Below are 25,297 nucleotides of genomic sequence, written 5' to 3'. Positions count from 1 at the left end.
GAAGGGCACCCGGGAAAATTTGCAAGCTGTGGTTGTAGGAGAGCAGGTAACAGTGGGGCTACATGATTCCGGGGTGGATTTGACTTTAGTGCATCCCACGTTAGTGGGCCTGGAAAATTTTATTCCCGGAAAGACAATTGCCGTATGCGGCGTTAGGGGGACCCACTCCGAAGTAGCCATGATCCAGGTATAGCTGGATTGGGGGGTGGGCAGAGGTTTCCGGGAGGTGGGAGTGTTGCCCCATTTGCCCACAAATGTGTTGCTTTTTACTGACTTGGGCTGCATGTTGGCCACATACATACCAGAACCTAATGTCATTTATTTTGCAATGGTGCCCGCTTCCCCTGCAAACCCAATCCTCCCCAGGAACCATGTGATACAGATAAAATGCAGGTGTCTATGTGTAAGGAAAAGGAAAGGATCCCATGTATTGCTGAGAATGCTTGTGTTGGTTTGCAGGTACCCCAGGAGGATACACCAGGCTGTGATAACTAAGTTACTGTGGATAATGAATTGTCTTGTGCCAATGTAGCCAGTAATTCTGTCACTGTATGCATCATTGCTGGGAATAATGTAGATATGTTTGGGAGTGACCAGGTGGGACTTGTTTGCAATAATGACATATCTTTTTGGAATGTTGCCAGTATGCATGGGGTAGTGTCTGTGAATCAGGCAGTGTCAGTGGCCACAGTGCATACACTCTCTCAGAAGGTTAGGGAGAAACACTGCAGCCTCAATCCCCCTCACCTTCCTAAGATCAGATCACACACAGACACACAGGAGAGACTCCATTCACACACTGAAACTTCAGTGGATTGCCTAGCTTTCCTGGCAGAACAAAGGACTAACCCCTCCCTGGAAGCCCATAGGGCAACAGCTGATCAGCTTCCTAGTACAACTGACAATCACAAAGTGTACTGGGAGAATGATTGATTGTACAGGGAGCGATCGGTCCTCAATACCACACTAGGGCAGGTTACAGAGCGACAGTTGATAGTGCCTCAAACTTATTTGGAGGGTCTGCTAAGGTTAGCACATGAGGTACACCTGGCAGGACACCTAGGCATTGCACAAAACCAAGGCGCATCTGGCACAAAATGTCCGCTGGCCAGGCATTCTGGCTGATGTAACCAAGTACTGTCGATCATGCCATACCTGCCAGTTAGCGAGGAGATCCAGGGATGTGGGGAGGGCCTCCCTCATTCCCCTTGTCATCTTTTCAGAGCCATTTCAGCAGGTGGCTGTAGACATTGTGGGGATGCTCACTATTCCCAGTAACTCAGGGAAGGAATACATCTTGACAGTAGTAGACTACGCTACTCGTTACCCAGAGGCCCTCTCCTCAATTAGAGCAGACAATGTCGCTGATGCCCTCCTCACCATTTTCTCCAGAGTGGGTTTCCCAAAGAATATGTTGAGAGATCATTGCACGCAGTTCATGTCCAGCCTCATGCAGAGCCTCTGCAAAAGGATGCAGGGGGATCACCTGATCAACTCACCCTACCATCCGGCCATCAATGGGCTGGTGGAAAGATTCAATCACACCCTGAAGCAAATATTAGGACCTTTGTGGAGTCCCAGGGAAGAGACTGGGAGTGATTCCTGATGCATTGTGACAGTCTGTCCTGAAAGGGAGATGACAGCAGCCCATAACGCCACTAGAATTGCGCCTTTAGGTAGCTGCTACTCTGGTGTCTATCAAAGGAGGGAGGTGTGATGATGGAGACACACTCATGCCTAAAATATGATCTGCAATTATAATTAATGTATCATAATAACTGCTCAGAAGATATGTCATCTGGAACGAGCAGCCAGACACTTGTATGTACAAACTGTTTATTCTGTTTTGAGAAGCTGATCAATGGCAAGGATATTCCCTGCTGAGAGGCCCTCATAAAACTGGTAACCCAAAAGGCTGGGAGACAGCCAGTCTAAGTTCTACATTAGTGAAGCCCAGCAATCTGTGAATACCCCCAGGGGTTCAAAGATATAAGGGACATTTTATTGTAGCAAGGTGTGAAATGATCTCTCAGCTGTACTAGTTTAGCCAGGAGGCCAAAACTCCCTAGATCTCCTGTTCCCCCCATACTTTCAAACCAGAGGAGGGGAAGCTTTCCTTATGTGAAGGGGATAGGGTCTAACCAGTATATTAGCTGAGTCTAGTGATCAACCATTGTTCATTTTTGTGAGGAGGCCATAAGGGTCAGAAATCACTACATCCCCAAGAAAAGACCTCACTTCTGCCAAGGTTCAACCGGACCCAGGTGATTAGAGCTTTGTTTTTCCCTTGTTTTATTTTCTTTGAAATTGTCCATAATCTGTGTGTACTTTTAACAATTGTAATAATCTTTGTAACTCCTTTTTTGTACTTAGAAACTCTGAAGTATTCTTGAAATGAAAACATAATTTCTAGTTCTGATTTCTGTGTTCTTAGACCTATAGCCTCGTGAGGCACATGCTTCTGTTTTTGTTTGGAAGTGTATATATGGTAAGCAGAACCGAAGGACCGCTGTAGGAGGAATTTGCACCAATTATAGTGAATTGCTAAAAAAAATATGTTTAATGACAATGAGCTTTGTACACGACAACCCAGCATCTAGAAGCTATGATGCTTTGTGGCTTATGCATTGTAAATTTACAAAAAAATGTATTAATCTATGGAGGGTGAATACTGTGCGTGCCACTTTTAAATGCTGCCACATCTTTGGTAGGTTTGGCCGCTAGTTTTAAAAGGGCAATAATATTAAATACTAAACTGGGCATGTCCTGTATTTAATAATATTGCCTCTTTAAATCCAGTGGCCAAACTAACAGAAGACGCAGTGGATTGAAAAGAGCTGCATAGTCAATTTAGCCCATAGTATCACAGAAACACACAAATTAGCATATAACCTTATAAACCATCTTTTCTTCTGAATCGTGATAATCTATTGGAATTGGAATCTCTGGAGTTGTTTTGTAAATACAGTACTTCTGCTAATACACTTCAAATACATTAGTCTTGATAATACCTCCAAATACAAGCATCACTTCTCTCTCCTCATCCTACCAATACAACCTGTGGCATTTGGTACTGTCATCCACCGTCTTCTGTTTCACACCTATAGTTTCCTTGACTCTGTCCTCTTACAAACCACACTTTTTCATATTCTACCCATAACTTTAGTTCCTACTACTTTCCTCTACTAGTGTGTATTCTACAATGTTCCATTCTTGGTCCCCTTCTATTTTCCCTCTCTCTACACTTTTGACCCTGGAAAACACATTAGTGCCTTTAGCTTCCAATAAAATGTATATGTTGATGACAAGGAAATCTAAAATGTACCAGTTCTGACCTCCCTATCTCCATCCAATCTTGCATCTGTAACTGCCTTTTGCCATTTCCTACTTGATGTCCCAATGCTTAATAAAACTTAAAATGGCCAAGACTGAACTATGTCTTCCTTTCTACCAGGGTCCTTATACCTCCCCCATCTTGCTCTCTTTTTTTCTATGGTGCTAACATCATCCTACCTTCTTGTCCCAAAATCCGCTGCCTCGGTGTCATACTCAATGACACTCTTTCTTCAACTCCTCATTTTCAGACCATGTCTCAATCTTCCCATTTTATATCTCTTCAAGGTTTGATCTCTCTCTCAGTCAGACACTGTGCTGGTCTCCCCCGCTTTAAATGCCCCCTAAAAATGCACCTGTTTCTTAAAGCTTACTAACTGGTATAAATTACCATTCACCTGGACTACTGTATCTTTCCGCCATGTATTCTTCCTAGTTCACCCCTTTCCCTTAGATTGTAAGCTCTCGCTTGCAGAGCGCCTTCCCTCCTGTTCTTAGCACTAGCCTTGCTTAGCACTAGCCTAGTCATCAGTGCTCTGCTTCCTTGTCTTCTAATCCCTTTCAGTGACTCTGGCCCTGTTTACTTACATAAATGTTGTGTTCAGGAATATTGAGCACTGAATTGACTATTCCCCCCCCCCCTGAACAAATGACTACATGCTCTACCAGTTTGTCATCCCCTTGTCCCTTAATTACGCTACTGTTGGCATATTTGTTCTGTGCATGCTGATGAGTTTTCTTCAGGCACCGGGAAAGTTTGTTTGAGATTCTATGCTGAGGAGGTCACCTTGACTTATGTATTTTCATTTTATCCTATGCTGCCCTTCCAATGGAAAAAGATAATGTAATCAACAATATAACAATCATACATAAGGCTATTTTTCTGGAAAAATAGGTGCAAGAACTGCGGGTGGAGCTACTGGGGTTGGCTCTACAGAAAAACAATTATGTGTATTATACATGCATATATATATATATATATATATATATATACACACACACAATCCACAATCCGGTACTCTACAGAAAAACAGAAAAACAATTATGTGTATTATACATGCATATATATATATATATATATATATATATATACACACACACAATCCACAATCCGGTACTCTGGAGGCAGCTGGTACCTGGCAGGTAACTTGCTTGGGTGCCTCCCTTGGGATCGTGCAACCCCTAATCCATCCAACAAAAATGAGGTGGCACTCCAAGACTCTGAACAAAGGTGATAACAGGTGTTTTAATCAATGTTTCGGGCACCAGCACCCCTTCATCAGGACACACCATGATGAAGGGGTGATGGACCCCGAAACATTGATTAAAACATCTGTTATCACCATTGTTCAGAGTCTTGGAGTGCCACCTCATTTTTGTTGGATATATATATATATATATTTATGTATATATATATATATATATATATATATATATATATATATATATATATGTGTGTATATATATATATATATATATATATATATATAACAACAAAAAAAGTCAGTGCGCTAGTACAAAATAGTCAATGAAATAGGACAGGATACCACAGTCCTGAAGTGATTTCACAGAGACACACTGGACTGTGTCTTTTTGGTTTCAATTGAAATCTTAATAGTGCACAGGCCAGCAGCCACAGCAATCAGCCGGCGTCTTCCCCTCACACAGACCCAGATCCGAATGGGTAGAAATCTGAAATATTAGAGCACAAAAAGGGGGGTGCCACATCGTGCATCAAATATAGACACCCCTGGCGTGACCCTCTGTTACTGCTTGACTGGCTGGAATAGATCCTGGAGACGTTCGGGTGAAACACCGGCCTTATTGTTATTTCACTGTTTACGCTTGCGGTGGTTTTAGACCGCCTACTTTGGTACGCACGCTGGCCTGGAGTCTTTGTTTCTTATGTAATAAAACTTTTGTCTATATTTGATGCACAATGTGGCGCCCCCTTTTTGTGCTCTAATATTTCATATATAATATATATATATATATATATATATATATATATATATATATATTAGTATTAAAAAACTTATCTTATAATTTTGGCCCAGGACATTACGTCATAGTTAATAAGAAGTCGAGGAACTGAGGGCCTGATTCAGAGCCGCTCGTTCGTTCCGAGCGATGTTCACACAAGTGCGCGTGCGTATGGGTTGTAATGCGCATGCGTGAACCAGTCATTGAGGTCGGAAATTGTGTGCTCGCAAAATAGCGAATGCCTGCTAATTTGAGTGACAGGATGAGGCGTTTGTGGGTGGTAACAGGGGAAGGTGCTTGAAAACGGGGAGTGGAGATCCAAACGCAGGCGTGCCAAACGGTCAAAACGGGTGTTTTAAGGGTGTGCATAATTAACAAAGCAGCGTCATCGACCACGTCACTTGTTTGTCTTTTAGCCTGAACTGCTCGCATGATTGCGGTAGGAAAATCCTACCACAAGCACTGCGAGCAGTTCGTACGCCTTTCGATGTACTCGATTAATCTGATAAATAGCCGAGATGACGTAGGATGCGAGCGGCCAGGGGGCGTTTTATAAAAAATAGCGAGCGCATGTTTCGTTCGCTCTTTCAGACATAGAGGCATCAACAGACCGCAAAGAGCGAGTGCTCTATTTAAATATCCGGCCCCTTTTTCTGAACGAGCGAGCGCAAATAGCGTCCGGCTCTGAATCAGGCCCTGAGTTCTTGTTTGTTCCTGCTAAAAAATAGCACTGATCGTACATGTCCCACTGGTTCATTCTTTTCCACATCTTCCTCGCACAAATCCTAACTCCTATTATTATTTGCATATCTGTAATGCCACTAGATTTGCTATTACCTCCTACTGGAAGAAAACTGTTCCCAATCCTCTAACCACTCGTATATTAAATATAGTTTGTCACTGGTAGGGGGAGATTTTAACATGACTCTCGCTCCTCATATGGACAAATCAGGCTCCCCCCCTCGTAGAGACATATCAACCCCATCCTTAGCATTACAAAAAAATATAGCTGAGAATGGGCTTTTTGATGTATGGCGTTCTCTTAACCCCACTATCCGAGATTACACCTTTTACTCTATACCTCATGATGTCTATTCCCGTATTGATTTATTTCTTTGTTGTGCCTCACTCTCACAGTCTGCAATTCATTCCAAGATAATTCCTAACACTTGGTCAGACCATTCAGTTTTGTCAGAAACACTTGACCTTTTAGAATCTAAGAATGGTAGGTCACCATGGAGACTCAACGAGACTTTACTAAAAATCCCCCAATTTCAAGAACTGATCAAATCTAAAATTCAGGATTACTTCGTTCTTAATATGCAGGGAGAGTGTACTATGTCGACGGTTTGGGAGGCCCATAAAGCAGTCATACGGGGATCGATTATCCAATATGCATCTTGTAGAAAACGAGAACAGAGACAACAGATAGATCACCTGACCAACTCCATTGCAGATCTTGACAGAGAACACAAACGCACTCACTCCAAGACCACTCTTACCCAACTTTCTAAAGCAAGAGCTGAATTGCAATCTCTCCAAGCTGAAGAGGTCGAACGATCTCTGCGCTGGGCTAATCAAAATTTCTATGACAAAAGCAACAAGGCTCATACCTTATTGGCAAATAAACTCCGAAATTATAAAGCTGCCCAGGCCATCTACTCAATTAAAGACCCCACTGGCCGTTTGACCTATAACCCTAAATGTATCAACAAGGTTTTCTTGGATTACTATCGAGCTCTATATAATTTAAAACCACCGGTTGACTCATCCTCATATGCCACTGAGTCCCAATTGTATCTAGATTCCTGTGCCCTCCCCCAAATTGATACATCTGCTCGTCAGCTGTTAAATAATGATATCTCAATTGAGGAACTTGAAGCGGCATTAAAAACCCAGAAACCATCTAAGGCCCCAGGCCCAGACGGATATTCAATGGCCTACTACAAAACATTTGCCCCTCAGCTGTTACCATATATGGTTAAACTATTTAATGGTGTCATGAATGGAACCCCGTTCCACACTGATTCTTTGGCTTCTCGTATTATAGTTATCCCCAAGCTCGGTAAAGACCCTTCCCTTTGTACCAATTATAGGCCCATCTCTTTAATAAACACTGATCTTAAATTATTTGCCAAGGTACTTGCTAGTAGATTAAATTCTGTGTTAACATCTTTAATCGACACTGATCAAGTAGGCTTTATGCCGGGACGTCAGGCCTCAGATAATACAAGACGCACTATCAATTTGATCCACCATATTAATGCCTCCAAAACACCTTCTATAGTCCTAGCACATGACACTGAGAAGGCGTTTGATCGCATTTCATGGCCCTTCTTATTCTCTACCCTCTCCTCATTTGGATTCAGAGGCCATTTTATCACGGCTATTAAAGCCCTCTATTCCTGTCCCTCTTCTATGGTTTTGATGAATGGGATCTGTTCCCCCCGATTCACCCTCAATAATGGCACACGACAAGGCTGCCCATTATCACCCCTTATATTTGCCCTATGCATCGAACCACTAGCAGCCCGTATTCGAGCTAATACTGATATAAAGGGCATCACAGTGGGTCAAAACCATTATAAAATATCCCTTTTCGCAGATGATGTTCTCCTGACTCTTTCAAATCCATTAATATCCCTTCCTAACCTTCAAAAGGAGCTCTCCATTTACGGTTCTTTTTCGGGATACAAAATTAATCATTCTAAATCGGAAGCTTTGGCATTATATGTCTCTCCGCAAATGCAGGCCACGTTAACCTCTTCGTTTCCTTTTCTTTGGAGGCCATCCACTATAAAATATCTTGGGATATTCATCACTAAAAACTATTCTTCTCTGTATCAGGCTAATTTTGTCCCTCTGATTAATAATTTGATTCAGGAACTTCAGATCTGGGACCGGATGTATATTTCGTGGTTTGGTAGAATAAACGCTCTCAAAATGAACCTTCTCCCCCGTTTATTATATCTTTTCCAGACTCTTCCAATTTCGGTACCCCGCGCAACCCTCATTTCTTTACAAAAACACTGTAACAGATTTGTATGGGCGGGTAGAAGACCACGTATCAAGGGATCAATTCTTAGCAAAAGTACAATCACGGGAGGCTTGGGACTCCCTATTCTACAGTCTTACTATGAGGCTTGTCATCTTAATCACATCCTGTCATGGCATTCTGACCCAGGAGTTAAAAAGTGGGTTGATATTGAGAACTCCTTAACACAATGTGGTACGCTTAATACGTTGGTTTGGCTTCCTAAAAATTGTAGGCCGGCGTCAGTGTACTCAATCCCTACTATCAAATTTTCTCTCCAACTATGGGACAAAGTACGCGCCACCTATGATCTTTCTCCCTATCCGTCCCCACTCACCCCAATATGGGATCATCCTCAATTCCCCTCAGGATGTGATAGAAAAATGGCAGCTCCATGGCAGGCTCGAGGTATAGAAAGATTTATTCATATCAAAGGCGATTTTGCTCCCTCCTCATTCCAGAACTTCCAAGATCGCTTTAACCTCCCTTCCTCTTGCTTCTTCCAATATTTTCAAATTATTAGTTTTATCTGCTCCCAATCTAAATCTTCTTCGCTGCGCAACCCTACCTCATTTGAACGTTTGTGTTTATATTCAATTGGGAGAAGAGGGAATATCTCAATAATTTACAATTCAATTTTGGCCCCCGATTATCCTCCACGCGAACCGCACGAATTGCTGTGGGAATCTGACTTAGCTACAAATATAGATGAGGATCAATGGGAAGAAATTATATTATGTACCGCCAAAGCTTCTATTAGTGTATCCATACGCGAAACTTGCTATAAAGTATATACCCGTTGGTACTTAGTACCTACTAAACTCCATTCCATATTTCCTGCTACATCCAAAATGTGTTGGAGACTTTGTGGTCAAGAGGGGTAATTTTTCCACATTTGGTGGTCTTGTCCCTCTATCCGCCTTTTTTGGTCCCATGTTCGCCAATTGATTAATCAGACTCTTGGTACGGGATTTACTTTAGATCCATTATCAGTTTTATTGAATGCACCACTTGTTGGTGTATCTAAAACCCAGGATAAACTGATTACACATATATGTAATGCAGCTAAAACCCTTATAGCCAAAAACTGGAAAGATCACCGCCCACCCTCAAAAGAGGCTCTTATAGGTAAAATTAACTACATTGCATCAATGGAATATATTTCCAGTTTACAAAATAATTCGGTAACAAAATATCATCTGATTTGGTTACCATGGTTTCACTCTCAGACTCGTCCTGCTCCTGGAGTCCGTTGAATACTTTACCCTAAAACTCCCTCCCTTCTTTCCCCTCTGAAACCCCCCCCCTTTTTCTTTTTTTTTTTTGTTGTTGTTCCTTCTCCTCTTTTCTTTTTTCCTTTTCCTTTCTATTTCTCTTTTGTGTTATAAAATACAAAATTATTAAGATGTTATGGTTAATAATGCTTAGTAAACGATTGGTATTATTTGTGTTGACTTTGGCTAATTTATTAAATACCGAGATGTGTTTATTGGTATTATTTACTTATTTCTGTGTAAGTATATAGTTTGAATGTGTTCTAATTTATCACATATTCAAGACAATGTTTTGTTTATCTGTTTTTCTTTATGCAAACTTATAATGTTTTCCAATAAAATATTTTGTTTTCAAATATAGTTTGTTTATAATATGGGAAATTTATCCAGCTTATCGCCAACGCTCCAAAATATTTTCAACCATTTTGGACTCCTTGGTTGTGTTACTACGAAACTTCTCCTTTATTAAGTTTTGGTATCTGATTATTGGTACTCTAGGACTTGAGGCTTGATCTCTATGATTTGCTGAACATCCTGCTCTTTCCATTTACCCATATATGCCATTTTCATGAATATCTGATCCTTTAAAATGCTTCTTATTATATTGTATGAAGACTGTATCCCTCCTTCCCCTCTTTTGGTCTTCTGTACTCACTTAACTCAAAATTGATAAAACTCCCAATAAAAAAAAGTTTTTTTTTTTAAAAAGTCAAAAAGGTAAACTTTAATGACAATTAGCTGTGCCTGGATGTTCTAATATTGTTCTTCATTTGGCTCACTTGACTTTTTTCTCTTGGTCCTTCTTTAAGGGCTAGATTTACTAAAACTCGTGTTTGGTAGTGGTTTAAAATCAATAGAAAATCTTCCTTCCAAACCACAAGATTTATTATCATGCTGTTTGGAGGCTAAAAATCAAACCACCAGCAATATGCAGCGGTCTAAAACCCTTACATCTCATGAGGTTAAATTGTAAACCAAAATACCTGAGGTTTATGGAAAACCTCCACCATTTTAGGAGGGTACATCTAGAGATACTGAGGCCAATGTTAAGTAGCATTGACTTCTCCCTGGTACCCCTAGAATGTGGGTATTATGGAAAAAAAACGGTCTAACATTGTTATGTGCCCCCTTTGGAGCAAAAATAATACTATGTAGTTGCTTTAGAATAATGATAATCTGTATTCCCATTAGTGTAACAAATCTTATCTGTGCTCCTAAAATCTCATAATAAAATATTTGCCTCCATTAGTCTAATAAAAATAATAATCTGTGCCCACTTTAGTACATTTTCAAAGTAGAAGAAAGAAAAGCGTTGTCTTGATATGGAGCACATCACATAAAATTTAACCTTTATTATATTGTATTAGAAAATATCAAATGTTATGACATCGACAGTGACATATTAAAACCAAGGTAAACATAGAGACGTTTCATGTATAAAATTAAATAAAGAAAAATGTGTTTTTAAAAAAACAAGAGTCCCTCTGTGTTTCTTTTTTATTATGCTATTTTATATCATTAAAATAGGTTGTGTCAATTGGTTATTTTTCATCCATCTTAACAGTTATAGAGTTCCACAAATCAGGTTATCAGGATATTCCTACAATCTAGTAGTGATAGCCATATTCAAGTACCTCCGTTTCATTGAGAATTTGTTACTCAGATTATTAAAATATTAGGTAGTATTAGTGTTCAGGGCTGTAGAGAGCCAAACCGGGCCTGGGTAATGACAAAAAATAAAAAATAAATGATCTGCACAACACCGCACGCTCCACAAGGAGGCGCCATTGTGCCCCTCAGTCAGGGACAGATCCAGGAAGGGGGGGCCCCTTCCCTGCGATAGCTCGTCCCCCTACAATCAAGTGCAGGCAGAGGAGACTGCTGCTGCGCTGAGCAGCAGCCTCCCAGTACTCACTGTGCTGCTGCCACTGACAAGACTAGGTGGGGGGAGGGAGGGCTGCGGACCCCGGCCATCAAAAGGCCCCTCCAACAAGCCCAGGTAATCAGTACACGCACCACCCCTCCTCTCTGCGTCACTAATAATTATATTATTGTCAAAAGTTCCTATATATTCATATAGAAGTATGCAAAATAAGGGTAGGAGTATAAACGTCAATTTACTATTTTTTATATAAAAATCAGCCCATAGTGCTTCTGCTTCCTTTTAATGACCTAAAATAATCCAATATTCCAATATCAGTATTGATGAAATATTTATTTGCACAGTCTTAGGAAAAGTTTATGCTGTCCTTAATTACTCTAATAACAAGTTTGGGGCAAATTTGAATTATCCAGACAGGTTATTACTGTACTTATTATGTAATTAGGTTGTGCAGAGATCCTGATATAATGCTGTAACTATAGACGCCTATTAAGTATTTCTGACATGAGAATCAACCTAATAGTACTTTTGGTTATTTTTAAGGTCCAGAAATATTACACTATCAATATCGATCAGTAAAAATGTCTCCTATTCTTATAGCCTCATAAATAATTTGGTGCAAATTTTAATTATCCAGACAGGTTGTTATGTAACTAGGCTGTGCACAGATCCTAATGTAATGCTGTGAGTATGGTAATACTCCACCATACTCAAATATATGTTTTCAGATCATAATATAGTTCACTGGATCATATAAAAAATGCACACAATTGTAGATGCACTAATTGTTAATTATCTGTTATTAGCCCAGAGAATATTATGGCTCATTCGATTAATTACATATTTAAATCAAAGTATCTTTATGCTGTGCAAAGATCCTACTGATATATAAGGGAGTTTCCCTCATTTTATATTATTCATTTCTTAAGGTTATAATTCATTGAAACTTCTACTACTTTATAGTACATAGTGGTACCAAGTTGCATATTATACAAGCTTTAATATTGTTGTTTTTTCTATTAAATATGTCCTTCACTCCTGAGATGATAATAAATTGCTTTAAATATTTTGTGTAGTAATCTTTTCTATTATGTTGATATCAAATTCACATATAATGTTCGCGTGGGTAGTAAGGCAAACTTAATTCAGAAGGGAGAATTAAATTTTTTAATTACGTGGGCGCCCATTCCTTATCGCACCCAAATGCTCCATATTTAGCCACATAAAGTGGCTAAACCCATGCAGAGTAATGGATGAGCTGCCCAAGCAGCAGTTTGGGTGCCCAAACGCTTGACTTTTCACGGATTTCTGCTCGCCACCTAAAGAAGGTGCCAGCAGAAATAATGGGTGCCCATGGCTTTCACAAAAACAATTGAATAGCTTCCGTCACTTTAGACGGGAGCAGCGTGCCGCGTGATACAGATTAATTCCCCCATAGAATGTTAACAATTAACACTAGACTCTAATTGTATCAGTGTAGTAATTCTAATGGTCATATTCAATTAGGAGCGGAGTTAAAGCTCTGTGTTTCACACCCAGAGATATTTATTTATTTGGCATTTACCCCGCGCGGTAAACCCTTGGGTAATGTGCAGTAATCCATAGATACCACGTAAAATGCTGGAATCTGAAGTGTTTCCCTATGCATGAAACCACAGAAGCTGCATTTAATGCATATTTTTCTTCACAGCTCCTGAGGTTGCAAGGAAACATCTATGTTCCGCATGAGGATGCAGGGCCTTATTGAATAGGTCCAGGCTGTCAATTGGCCGTGGGGTAAACCCCGTACTTGAAATTAAGCATGCATTACTAATACTGTCAACAAAAGCTAAAACTAGCCTTACAAATGCATAGCCCAGCCATCCATTTTCTCCCACTCAATAATAATGACCAACATTTAAAGGGAGCAGAACTGGTGAAAACTAGATCTTCCATTACTTTAAAGACAAATCAGGACACCCATGTGCTTACTCACACCATAAAACCCACTCTACTCTTCCTCTTATGTAAGTAAGGTAACACACTTATAAGAGTATCGTCATATTTATCTTGGCAATATGGGTTCATTAGAAGATTAAAGTATGGGAAAATAAGAATTATGAGTTAAAGATTTGTTAGACAAAGGGGAATCAGAAAACTAGGTATAACCCCTTTTGGGATTTAGATTTTCTAAAAAAAAATATCTTATGGGTATTGATAAAATGGTATGGACAGAATATTTACTTTACACTTTCTAATATCTTTGTACAATATTTGAAATAATAATAATAATCTCCATTTATAATATGTCAAAAATTTGTATTTTCTGTCTAAAAACTATGGTGAAAATATAGTGAAATATATTATGTTACTGTACTTTGATTTCATATACAGTACTACTGTACATCCTGAACAAATAAATGACAGTTGAATTGATGTAATACTTTGTAATTAGCAAAAAAATAATTAAAAAATAATTTTTCTCAGTTTCGGATAATATCTATATATTAAATATTCAACATAAACGTTCTTCTTGTGTACTGTATGTTACTCATTTTATGTTGTTGTAGTTTTTTCCATTTATGTAAGCTTTATCATTTTTGTGGCTTTAGCAGAGAGCTTTTTTTGTCACCTATTGTTCTCTTCACAATGGTGCATGGATAGCAAATGTCAAGCATTAACATGCTAATCACCAGATTACATACCCCCTTAGCCTATTAGCATGACCATGGTGCAGATGTCGCAATTATTTTTTGTAGCACACTTCTTTTTATGATGCAAATCACCAGTAAGCTGATATAGTTCACAATTTAATCATGTTGATAAATCATGATCTAACATGATCAGTGTAAACTAATAATTTAATTTTTAATTAAAATTCTTAATTTATGCTCTTTAGTGCTTTTTTTAAACACTTTTTTATTGAGGCACAATTTCAATGACAACTATTTCAATGAAAAAAAAAAGAGTATAACATCACACTATTAAAGTTTGAATATATCAAATACAGTACTCAATATAACCATATTGAAATACAGAGATTATTATCAATAGCAAATTAGAAGTATGTGTGTGATATACACAGTTCAACATATACACATAAATAACAATCAATATTAATTGTGGCTGTAATTACAATACATTATTATAGGAAGCCCGGGTGGAAGCTCTGTCAACCCCCTGATCAATTAGATCAAAGAAATAGGTGGATCCTATGCCACTAACCTAGTTAGATACCATGTGGTATTTTTAAGGTTGTGATGAATTTGTTTCCTAATTGTGAGCAGAATAGTATCTATTTATGATTCCCAAGTCATAAAAAAGCTTTCCGCATATTTTTCTTTATGCAGAAGTGTTTCTACCCAATCTATCCTGGGCAGAAAGTAGAACTTGTTTAGGAATAGAGGTATTTGGGGAGGCGTACTTTCTATTCAGCCCTGCAAAATTGTTTTTCTGCCCACAGCACTGAGAACTAGTAAAAGCTTCCTATTGGCCAATGTGATTCATAAATTATAATCAAAGACTCCCAATATGCCCATGCCGAGGTAAAAGGCACGTAATTTATGAGTTTGGCTTCTGTGTAACGACGAACAAGGTGCCAACAGTGCTGAGCAATAGGGCAATCCCAGAGGCAGTGGTATGTATCTGCCTCCTCCTGATGACATTTTGGACAGGTATGACTATCCGAGGTCCCCATTCAGAAACATCGGAGTGGAGACAAATAGGTGTTGTGATATATATTGAGAAAAAGTTCAGTGTACATACTAGCTGGTAACGTACTCCTTGAGAACCAAAGAGCCTTGTCTAGCTGAGACATAGAGTAGGGAACTGGATCAGCCATCCAGCCATGCCCCCAGTGATCTTACTATGGTCCAAAATATCTATCAAAAATGTATAATGAACCAAAATAGCTTTATACAGTAGTTAGTTATAGGTAGCATTAGGAAGCAATCCAATGTGCTATCCCAGTCTCCATCTGAAAAATTACCAATAACATGTGACAAATAAAAATGTGTTTGTAGGAAAGCCAGAAGATAAGGGCTGACCATGGCAAATTGCTAGGAGACGTTTGTTTTCTGTGGATACCAAAGATCTAATATTTTGTATCCCCGCCACTCTCCATAAAGTGAAGGGGTGAGCAGCCATGCCGTTTAGAAAATGATGGCTGTGAATTAAAGGTAGGTATAGGAAGTGAAATGCATTCAAATCGGCCTTGTGCCTAAGGATATGCCAAATTTTCCTGGTCGTCCATAACAGAGGATTTGATTTTTGATGGTCTAAAGTGCTTATTTAATGTTAAGGAAGCTTTGTATATTATTCCATGATGATGAGCCAGATGTAACTCTTTCTGAGTCTTTGTAGTTTATGACACTCTATATCCAACGCAACTGATTGGGCTGTTTTGATATATATGAATTAAGGAAAAAATTGTCCTATATATAATTTAGTTTTCCATTACAATATCTATACATATATTATATTGCCTACAGTACAAACAAAAGATCATATACTGTATCAAGAATATTGAGAGGAAAGTCTTTTTTATATATTGTACTGGAGCTCTTTGCACCATTTTGTTCAATTTTCATGACAGGAGCCTGAAAAAAGTGGAGCAGGATGTTGGGTGCTAGGCACCTCTCCAAAAACACCACAATCTGTGTACAGGTGCCACCAGGACAGCAAACGCAGCAACCCTTCAGCCCTTCCCCCTTTGTAGTGGCATCTGTTGAACTACCCTTGGTACAGCCCTGTTACTGATCTCATGCAATTCCAGATTAAAGTTAAACACAGTTGATCATGATGAACTGTTATGAGTATGAGCTGTTTCCTTCTGTTCATTTTTGTGTTTGTTTTATACTTCTTGATATAATATATAGATAGATAGATATACAGATAAGATGATAGATAGATAGATAGATAGATAGAGATAGATAAACAAGATGATAAATAGATATGAGATATATAGATAGATAGATAGATAGATAGATAGATAGATAGATAGATAGATAGATAGATAGATAGATAGAAAAGTAATTGGTATGTTTGTTTGTTTGTTGTCTGTCCGGTTATGCATTCGGACACCCCTGCACTGATTAGGATGAAACCAATGTGATGTGTTCCAGTTGGATCCTGGCCAGGTATCAGGGAGGTTTAGGTCCCGGTCAGAACTCCAGTTGGTGTACGCAGGGCAGAACTTTGACACAGGGAGCCTGTTCTGAGCCTTCCACTGGATGGATTTGGATGAATACTTCACAGACTGGTAACATTGGATCCTAGAAGACATACTAGTGGGTTGAGGTCCTAGTCAAACTTCCCGTTGGTGTATTCTGGGCAGAACTTTAACCCGGGGAAACTGTTCTGGGCCTTACACTGGATGATTTGGATGAAAACTTCACAGAGGGGGTGGAAATTGGTATGGGATGACTAATGGAGTGTTTGGGGTCTTGGTTGGACCTCACGGTTGGAGTGCGTCAGGCAGTACTTTGACCCAGGGATCCTGTTCTGGGCCTTCCACTGGATGGATTTGGACATCATCACATAATTTGGATGAAAACTACACAGAGTGGTAACATTGGATCCCAGAAGACATACTTTGGGGTTGAGGTCCCGCTTGGCACGGCACTATGAGGAGGGAGTGCAGTTCCTGCAGTGTATTGTTACAGACGATAAAACATGGGTGCATCCAGGGCTATCTTAACAGCAGTGTGGGCCCTGGGCAAAGCAATGCACTGGGACCCCTACACATTCAGGGGAAAAAAATGCAGTGCCCCTTATACAGTGCCCCCAGTAGTGATCCTCCCTGCGCAGTGCCCCCAGTAGTAAGCCCCTCATATATTGCCCCCAATAGTAGTCCCCCCTATGCAGTGCCCCCAGTAGTGGTACCCCCTATGCAGTGAGCCTTATATAGTGCCCCCAGTAGTAGTCCACCCCCATGAAGTGCCCCCAAAAGTGGTACCACTTATGCAGTGCCCTTTAAATAGTGGCCCCAGTTGTAGTCTCCCCCTATGCAGTACCCCCAGTATTGCCCTTTATATAGACCCCCAATAGTGGTCCCCGATGCAGTACCCTCAGTGGTAGTCCCCCCATGCAGTGCCCCTAGTAGTAGTCCCCTCCCCTTGTAGTGCCCCTAGTAGTAGTCCCCCCTTGTAGTGCCCCCAGTGGAGTTCCTCCCTCTATGTAGCGCCCCCAGTAGCGGTCCCCGGATGCAGTGCCCCTAGTAGTTGTCCTCCCCTTGTAGTGCCTCTAGTAGTAGTCCTTCCCATTGTAGTGCCCCAGTAGTAGTCCACCCTTGTAGTGCCTCCAGTAGAAGTCCCCACCTTGTAGTGCCCTAGTAGTAGCCCCCCATTGTCATGCCCCCAGTAGTGGTCACCCCCTTGTAGTGCCCCCAGTAGTGGTCCACCCCCAGAAGTGCCTCCCCCAGTAGACACACATGTAATAAAAATAAAAAAGTAAAACACCACCATCCGCTCCTCCATCCGTCAACCTGGGCTGGCCCGCTCTGCATTATGGGAGAGATGTCATGACATCTCTCCCATTACCCACTGCGAGAGCCGGAAGATGGAGCTCATGACAGAGCTCCAGCCCGGCTCTGGCAGTGGGCGCAGCAGTCAATGACAGACTCTCATTGGCTGCTAATTAAATCAAACACACAGCTGCCGAAGCCGGCGGCTGTGTGTTTGTCCCTGTGTAGAGCTCTACACAGCGCAGTGCAGCTGTGACGCAGAGACACAGACTGCATGGTTGCAGCCGAGGTTACTGCGCCTACTCGGCTGTGTACCAGGGGGTTTGCTCGTCACAGGGGTGGGGGCTGGCGGACAGCGCTTTAAAAAAAAATATTCACTGGCCATGGCTGCAGGGGGCTGGGGGGCCCCTTGAAGCTTCGGGCCCTTGGGCAACTGCCCTAAAAGCCCAATGGAAGAGATGGCCCTGGGTACATAATGTGAAAACGGAGATGAAGCAAGCATCTGTGACATGGAAACACACTAGGTCTCCATCTACGAAGAAATTCAAAACATCTCCATCAGCAAAGAAGGTCATGGTGACAGTGTTTTGGAACCACAAAGGTGTGCTTCTTGTTGAGTTCCTCATCAAGGGAGATACTGTGAATGCTGATCGCTATTAAGCCGGTTGCGGAGTACAGATAATCAAAAACGACCTGGGTTGCTGCGACAGGCATAGTATTGCTGCGTGATAATGCCAGGGCACATTCATCCAAATGCATGCATGAGTTGTTAAGGCGCTACCCTTGGGAAGTAATGTACCATCCTTCTTACAGCTTCGACCTTGAACCGTGATTTCCATCACTTTGGACCATTGAAGAAGCACCTTGATGGAAGTTGATTCACATCAGACGGTGAAGTTCAGAAAAGCCTTGTTGTCCTGGCTTTAGGCACTTGACACTGATTCTATGCTGGGATAACTGCCTTGGTGTACCGTTGGTATAAATGCTTAGACAAGTATGGGGACTATGCGGTAAAATAATCCATGCCACAGCCATGCTATTGATTATATGTATATGTATGAGTTGAATAACTTTATGGAATGAGAATTAATTTTACCTTATTTATCAACAAAGTATTGAACAAAGGTAGTGAATACTTATTTACATATGATTTCTTAGTGTTCTTTTTATTAAATTTGCAAAAATCTCATAAAAACTTTTTACACGTTGTCATTATGGGGTATTGTGTGTAGAATTTTGAGGACAAAAATGAATTTATTCCATTTTGAAATAAGGCTGTAACATAACAAAATGTGGAAAAAGTGATGCGCTGTGAATACTTTCCAGATGCACTGTATATATAAAAGAAGAAGCTTGTTTGTTTGTTGGTGAATATCTTCCACAACTCTCAAGGCAAAGCTGGATATTCTTACATAGTTAATTAATATTAAAAAAGTAAGCTATGAGACAACATAGCGACAACGTGACAATGTGGCAAAGCGACAGAGCGACAAAACTTATATATAAAATTAATTGATCTGTTTATTTGTCTGGTTATGCATTCAGACACCCCTGCACTGATTGGGATGAAACCAATGTGATGTGGTCCAGTTGGTTTTAGGGGGTTTAGGGTCCCCGGTCAGATCTCCTGTTGGTGTACACTTGGCAGAACTTTGACCCGAGCAGCCTGTTCTGGGCCTTCCACTGGATGGATTTAGATGAAAGCTTCACAGAAAGGTGGAAATTCTTCTCGGATGCCTAATGGAGTTGTTTGGGTCCTGGTTGGACCTTACAGCGTAGTGCACCGGGCAGAACTTTAACCCAGACAGCCTGTTCGGACACTGGGAGCCTGTTCTGAGCCTTCCTCTGTAAGGATTTGGACAAAAACTTCAGAGTGGTAACATTGGATCTCAGAAGACATACTATGGGGTCGAGTTCCTGGTCAGACCTCCCATTGCTGTATGCTGGGCAGAACTTTGATCCAGGCAGCCTGCTGTGGGGCCTTCCACTAGATGGATTTGGATGAAAACTTCACAGAGGTGTGGCAATTAGTCTGGGATGCCTAATGGAGTGGTTGGGCTCCCAGTTGGACCTCATGGCGGAGTGCATCGGGCAGAACTTTGACCCAGGAAGCCTGTTCTGTGTCTTCCACTGGATAGATTTGGATGACATCACCTAATAAAACTTCAACTTGAAGATACACCCCTGCACCAATTGGGATGAAACCAATGTGAGGTGGCTCAGGTGTATCCTGGCCAGGTTTTAGGGGGGTTAATTCCAGATTAAAGTTAAACACAGTTGATCATGATGAACTGTTATGATCTGTTTCCTTCTGTTAATTTTTGTGTTAGTTTTATACTTCTTGATATAATATATAGATAGATAGTCAGATAAGATGATAGATAGACAGATAAGATGATAGATAGATAGATAGATAGATAGATAGATAGATAGATAGATAGATAGATAGATAGATAGATAGATAGATAGACAGACAGACAGACAGACAGATAACATGATAGATAGATAGATAGATAGATAGATAGATAGATAGATAGATAGATAGATAGATAGATAGATAGATAGATAGATAGATATGAGATAGATAGATAGATAAGTAATTGGTATGTTTGTTTGTTTGTCTGTCTGTCCGGTTATGCATTCTGACACCCCTGCACTGATTGGGATGAAACCAATGTGATGTGTTCCAGTTGGATCCTGACCAGGTATCAGGGAGATTAGGGTCCCGGTCAGACCTCCAGTTGGTGTACGCTGTGCAAAACTTTAACTCAGGGAGCCTTCCACTGAATGGATTCAGCCTTCCACTGAATGGATTTGGATGAAAACTTCACAGAGTGGTAACATTGGATCCCAGAAGACATGCTATGTAAAACGGGTACTGGAAATAAGGACTTGGTAGGCAGATTTCCAGTGAATACACAGTGTCTCTTTACTGGCAATAGAAACTTAAAAACAGCATACTTAGGCTTAGGCCTGGAAACACAGGTACATACAGAAAATAAGCAAATGAACATAAAAGGTCCCAGCACGCTTAGTGCTTAGGAGTCAGTCCACTGCAGTGCGCATTCAGCCACAATCAGCCATGCTCTCCCAGCATAGCCCAGTTCTGCAGGTTCCACTACTTCATAGGCCCATGCCAATGGGCAAACAACTTGCTCTCTTGTGTCAGTACTAAGACTAAAATTTTGTCCCCTGGACGAAACTTCCTAACTAACGCAGAAACATCATTGGCTCATTTCTGCGACTATAAGATTTTCTTACACAATAGGACATATTATATACAGTCATTCATATCGTGTTCTAACTAATTCCATGACATTTGGGTCCTCCACCTACTGCTGTTCCCAGAACGCTTCTAGGCTGCCTTCCAAAAAGAAGCTCAAAAGGGATGAACTCAGTTGAGGACTGGGGTACTTCGTGTATAGCAAACATGAGGTAAGGGAGAACTTCATCCCATTCCCATTTACTATCTAGGACAGCTCGGTGGACCATAGACTTTAGGGTCCTATTGAACCTTTCTACCAACCCATCCATCTGTGTGTGGTAAACTGAGGTATGCAGACGTACTATTCCTAACCTCTTACATAGCTCTGCCATTACTTGATCCTTTGGCAATAGTAAATATTGTAGATCTCTGCGCTTAATTATATACGAGAAGATCGATGTAGATGAAATACAATTGACACAATGTATAAGAATAATTTTACTAATAATTATTTGGTTGACCGGTCAATATAAATAAAAAATAAAAATATACAATCACAAAGTCAATATTACTATATAATTATTAGACACAATATCTCAATATAAAAAAATTGGGCAATAATAGCTGTTTTAATATTTCGTAAGGGTATCATTTCTGGATAGTGGGTGGCATAATCGAGGATTACTAAAACATATTGGTTACCCGACTTTGATTTTTCCAATGGACCAACAAGATCCATTGCAATGCAGGTCAAATGGTATACCAACAATAGGTATTGGCACTAGTGATGCTCTCAAATGAGGCCTTGGGCTGGTCCACTGGCACAATTGACACCGTTGGCAGAATCTTTTTACTTCAGCCATGATTCCTGGCGAAAAAAGTTGGGGCAGAATACATTCTAGTGTTTTCACTTCTCTGAGATGACCTCCCCAAAGATGGGTATGAGCGGCTCACAACGCTAGTGGTATATGTTCCCAGGGCACCAACAACTGTTCATGCAGCCCCACACTCCATAGGCTCCGTTTTTCTGGGACAGTCCGGCCTTACATGACCTGGCTCTCCACACTCATAGTAAATGACGCTGGCGTCTCCAGCGGTATTTCCTTGAGGAAGGGTGACAGTCGGGGTCACAGGCCATTGGGGTGCCATCTTAATGGGTCGCCCATGCCCTGGTTTCTTTTCTGGCATCTTTGTCATATTTCCCACAGTCTCATACCACTCCAATACTGTAATTAATTCCTCTATATTCTCAGGATCAGTGTGTATGACCCAGTTGTTACGGACTAGAGTTTTTGTGGACACGGGGTGGAAACAGAAGGAAAAGCAGGAACGATTTAAATCGGAAAGTCAGTTGTTTTATATGATTATTGGTAGACATAAAAATATACAGGTAATAATTGAGTCCAAATGTGAATAAACTTAGAACTGGGGTATGTGGATGATATGTCACTGTAGTGGGAGAGAACAAAGTCAATGTCCAGAAAAGTGGCAGAGAAGTGGTGCAAATATTGCTGAATGAGATATCCTTGATGAATGGCTGCACGAGGGGTTAACGACAGGTTCAAAACACAGGAGTGGGTACCCAGTGGGAGACAGGGCAATCACCCCCAGACTGCAGACTGTGGAACTGGTCAGAATGGTGCTGGGAGACCTGTGGCAGCTGATTAGCTGACAGGAGGTAGAAATAGCATCAGAGCAGGAACAAGACTTAGGAGCACAGGGAACTCTCTCACAGCAAACTGTGAAACACGTTGCACTGGCAACTACAGGGAGCTCCAAACCCCCTTAAAAACACAGTAGCAGAGAATGAATGGCTGGGAGAGATCACCTGATGCATCAGGATAGGCCCACTGTGTCACATGACCTGAGGCAAGATGGCCGTGCCAAGACGCTCACAGCATGGTGATGCTGACAGCCTTACACCTGCCAACAGGACTCACAGACATCAGATCCCCACGTGCACCCAGTGCACCCAGTCTCCAAGCACCAGCTCCCCCACTGCAAGGGCCATGCCACAGCATCCACGCTGATAAGCACCACCGACTCCTGGGAAGAGATACCCTGGTCATGTCACCAGTGCTGCATATTTCGCCCTAGAGTTCTTATACACTGGTCTTCTGGCTGGAGTAAACTTTGCCCCTATCTGTCAAGTTCTGCCACCTGCTTCCAAATTGGGACCCCTGGTAATAGGGCCCATTCGTGGAAGTGCTGCCCCTTCCCAGAAGGAGTGAGACCTGACCGAGCCAGAATGGCACTTTTAACTAAGTCATATTTCTCTGCTGAGATCATTTTCTTTAGATGCCCTGCAGAATTTTTTGTGCCAATTGATTGGGTAACTAATTGTAAATTTGTTCCTCTGTCTTTTGATGGGAGGCTAGCAAATTTACTATAGTACGAAAAACTTCCTCCATTTTTACAGTGGGATGTAAGAATGTAGCAACTTTTAAAGCATTGACAAGCCAGTTTACACAAATAAATATAGCTTTAGAAATCCACAGTCAACTAAACTCAGCACAACAGATGCAAAACACTGTGGGTTTTTTCAGCAATGCAGGGGTTAAACAGAACACAGGAAAAAAAATGTTTTTTTTTACCTTTCAGCAATGCAGTGCTTAATTAATCCTCAGTATGTGAGCTCTGCTCTTTTCAGTCATCAGGTGAACTTGATTACACAGTATGCAAAATCTAGTGAATAATAGCATTTGAACTCATGAGGGAAAAACAAAGTAAGCAGCTTGTTCTTTTTTCCAGCAGCAACTTAACTCACAGTGCACAGAAAATTACCCAGTGATTTAACATAACTATGGTTATTTAGGTCTGCCAACTAGTACTCACATATACTGGAATGTTTTGCCTTCAATCCTTGGCCACGCTGGAAGTATCTGGCATTTACGCTGCGACACAGCAGAGCAGTTCCCCGTACAGACCACCATATGTAAAACGGATACTGGAATTAAGGACTCAGTATGCAGATTTCCAGTGAATACACAGTGTTTTTTTACTGGCAATAGACACTTTAGAACAGCATACTTAGGCTTAGGCCTGGAAACACAGGTACATACAGAAAATAAACAAATGAACATGAAAGGTCCCAGCACTCCTCATGCTTATCAGTCAGTCCACTGCAGTGGCTTGCAACCAAAATCAGCCATGCTCTCCCTGCATAGCCCTTGGTCCCTGGCACTACAGTCACTTGGGTTTACTCGCTGGCTGCTATTCAGCACCAATGCCCAGAGCACTAGGTGTATGAGAGTTTTAAACTCTTTCAATCTCTCAGTGATGAGCTGGACCTGTGCAACTGTGAAAACCTGGAGTTCCACACCTCCACTGCTACTTCAGAATGCACAGGCTTCACTCTAGCCTCCCTCAGGTATGTGGGCAATTCAAGTGAGAGACAACCCCTCTTACCACAATATATATATATATATATATATATATATATAAAACAGAAGGGTGAGAACAAGCGCCTTTATAGGGGCCTATGCATCATAATTTAAAATTTGATGTAGGTAGTTAGGTTTAGAGCTTGCATGGAGTTCTACCCAATTACTGGAGGAATTCATCATTCCTCCTCTCCATAACTATCAATTTCGAAAAGCTGTCATGTTTGCAATTACAGCTTTTTCGGGAAATAGATAGTTTTCCCTCTCTACACTACCTTACCACTGCTGGAATCTGTGCTGTGCATGTGCTGTTACATTCGTAAAACAAGGGCATGCGCGGCACTGCTTACAGCTGCGGTTATTTCTTGTGTCCTGTCCAACCCCCCTCCCCCCTCCTTCCTCCGCTCACCTCCACCCTGTCCCGCACTTACCTGGCCACTGCAGCACCTCTGGCTCCAGTGGCTGCTCTGACACGTGATCTCCCAGCAGACCACAGTACAGTTTTGAAAAAAAAAATGTTTTTTTTTCTAAACTTTATTGTGTTCTGCAGGGAGAACACAGTGTATGAGCAGACACCAGTGCCGGAGAAGGGACCAAAGCGCCAAGGGAAGATGACGGGGGACCTGCACACACTGACACAGGTAAGTGTCACCTGCTATTCGCCACCTCACAGTGGCAGATAGTGACTCCATCAAATTCCGAAAAAACATAATTTTCGGATTCTGATGAATACCATAATTTCCATATCCCCATACTAATGT

This window comes from Taudactylus pleione, unplaced genomic scaffold, assembly GCF_031769625.1.
Source record: "Taudactylus pleione unplaced genomic scaffold, aTauple2 ptg000114l, whole genome shotgun sequence".
NCBI classification, from domain to species: domain Eukaryota; kingdom Metazoa; phylum Chordata; class Amphibia; order Anura; family Myobatrachidae; genus Taudactylus; species Taudactylus pleione.
Note: the sequence above shows the minus strand (reverse complement) of the source record.